The following is a 2,969-nucleotide window of genomic DNA, read 5'->3' as shown; positions in this document are numbered from 1 at the left end:
ATCCTAAACAAAATCTCTATGTTCATGAAGGAAGACAATGATGATTGGAAGATAAGAATGCAAGCTCATTTGGCCGCTCTAAATGATGACATGTGGTATGTCATCATCGAAGGTACAATAAAATTTTGAAGGCCAGTACAGCCACAACCTCTACCGATGGTGCTCCTAAGATTAAGGAGAAACCAAAATCTGAGTGGACTAATGAAGAAAAGTGGAAGGCCAACCTCGATAATATTGTTAAAGACATTCTATACAAGAAGCTAGACAAGAATATGTTCAACAAGATCAAGTCATGCACTTCTGCCAATGAAATTTGGGATAAGTTGACTCAGTTGTGTGAGGGTAACAAAGAAAATGGAGAGAAAATGACTGAATTCTATGAAATATTTAGTAGCATTATCATTGAACTCTCCACTCTAAGAAAGACATATAGAAAATAGAGAGGTTGCAATTAAAGTCATGAGAGCTCTTCTCAAAGAATGGGACATGAAGACGGTGGAGATGAGGGAATCTACAGACCTCAACATGATGGAGTTACATGACCTGTTCGCCGATCTTAATGCCTATAACTTTGAGATAAACTCAAGGAATGAAGAGGAGCCATCCACATCTAACGGGAAATTTGATTAAATGACCCTAAAAAGAGGGGTCATCTCAAAACTAACTCTCATAAAAGACATTTGCAAACAAAACTTTTTTAAAAAAATTTGGATCATTTTACCCCTTCTTATTTTTTTATCAAATTATTCTAAAACCCTAAAGAGTCATTGCCATTTTCCGAGAATCAAGAACAAGAGAGAGGAAGAAGACGACGACAACGAGGACCGAAGATGGCTTCAGCCTTCCGTCTATTTCAAAGATCAACAGTTTCTGTCGAAACATTTCTTAGTCGTGATTAAGGACTTCAATCATCTACATCCATTGGTTTTAGACTTTCTAAACTTGGTGGATCTATTCCCAACAATCTATCTTCTTCAATCTATCACACCCAAAAAAATCGTCTATTCTCGTCTAGATTCATCTCTCTTTTTAGTTGTATACACTCACAAAATATGACAGTTTACTAATTTTAATCATAGTGCAGGATTCCTGTGGAACGATCGCCAGGCAAAGCTGAATGCTTCCCCACATCAGAATTCACCATCAGGTGATTGAATCAGAATAGCCTAGTTTGACTCATCTCCATAACATAACTGGATATACGGTCTCTTTCAATCTGGAGGGGTTTCTACCATTTTTCAGATCAGTGATTTGAAGAACTCGCCTGGGTTAGCAAAAAGGGAGTTGCGGTTGGCCACTAGTGAAGCTTTGGAATTTCCAGATAACTATCCTGAGTTTGTTGCCAAACAGGTATACATGCTTGAATCTGAGTTTGAATCTAGATGATGATGATTTCATTGAGAATCATCTTAATGCAGTTAAAATTATCCTGAATTAGAATAAGCAGCCTTATTAATAGACTGTATATTTATTTTTTTTAAATGTTAAAGTTTGTAGAGTATGTTTTGAACATGTGACATGAACATTAGTTAATTAACAACTAAACCATCCAGCCACATAATATACATTTGGATGAAGAACTCAATTGTTTTTCTAGAGGAATCAACCATTTAATGTTTTGATATTGAGCTCATTTGGTAACTGTTTATTTTTTAGTAGTTTTGTATCTGTATCTCAGTCTCAACGAGAAATCGACAAATTTGGGATTTAAGTGATTTAATGGTTAAAATATCTCAGTTTCCAAATGTATATAAATATGGTTAGAAGTGTCTATATATGTTATTTAGAAAGTTAAAAAGTGTTTGTGTTGTATATGGTTCAAGGTGTTCATCAATATTTCATGATGGTATCTGGCTTTATATACAATGATCAGTCCTTTCCTAACCTAGAGGACCAAAAGCTCTAAAGCAAGTTTATCTTTATAGAACCTTCTAAAGCGGTAGAAACCCTTTTCAAGTGAGTTCATCATGAGTTTAAATAAACCACCTTTCAATCTTTGCTTGGTTTAATTTGGTTTGGCTATCTCTAACTCTTTCCAATTGCTTAAATAAAAAAGATACATATCACCAGAGCAAGTACCAATACAATATGGCGGTTTAGGTGTTGATTTATGTGAATGAAATCCCGAATTTACAATAGATGATCCAGCCACCATTATTGACATTAAACCTGGTACAAAGCAAACTATGGAGATCCATGTCAATGAGAAATGCATTTTGTTTTGGGAGTTAAGAGTTGTGGGGTGGGAAGTGAACTACACTGCAGAATATGTGCCCAATGCTGGATATACGGTGCTCATTCAGAAAACAAAAAAGATGTCAACCACCGACGAACCTATTCTATCGCCAAGCTTCAAAATAACTGAACTTGGAAAAATACTTATTGATGTTGACAACCCAATGACTAAAAAGAAACAGCTTATTTACAGGTTCGATGTTCGTCCTTTTTGTGAGTGAAGAAAAGTTTTCAACCATCAAGATTGAGAGATAAAGAGACTTCTTTGTTCTTTGTTCTTTGTAGCTAGATAAAGAAGATGAATTCATTCAAATTTTTGTGTATTTGTTTTTGGGATATACTTTTGTTTGTATATTTTGCTTGTTGAGAATTTTTTGATATGTTTAATCTTGTTCTGGTAATGTTGGAGCATTGAAATGAATTGAATATAAGAAAGTTTTCAATTTGAAAACACATATAGAGATAGAGTTGTGTTTAAAATAGAAAACTTAAATAAATTTATATGTAAACACTTGTCAAATATTTCATTTACATGTTAGATTTAAATAATGTAATGCCTTGATTCAGTTAGGTGTTTCAAATGAATCTAGTGGGGGCGCAAAAAGCATTTTGCGTGGGGCGAAAAAAAAGTGCGTGGGGTGAAAAAAACATTTTGCGGGGGGCCAAAAAAATTTAAGAAGGGTGAAATGGTCCTAAATTTAAAAAAAAATTATTTTTGCAAATGTCTTTTATGG

The 2,969-nt window shown here is 34.3% G+C and overlaps 1 pseudogene; it reads left to right on the top strand.

Annotated features, from left to right (window-relative positions):
• The first annotated feature begins 459 nt into the window (after positions 1-459).
• LOC124924532 lies at positions 460-2,502 on the top strand (annotated as a pseudogene).
• Positions 2,503-2,969: the final 467 nt, after the last annotated feature.

Source organism: Impatiens glandulifera, chromosome 2 (genome assembly GCF_907164915.1).
Source record: "Impatiens glandulifera chromosome 2, dImpGla2.1, whole genome shotgun sequence".
NCBI lineage: Eukaryota > Viridiplantae > Streptophyta > Magnoliopsida > Ericales > Balsaminaceae > Impatiens > Impatiens glandulifera.
This window is presented reverse-complemented; position numbering and strand designations above follow the sequence as displayed.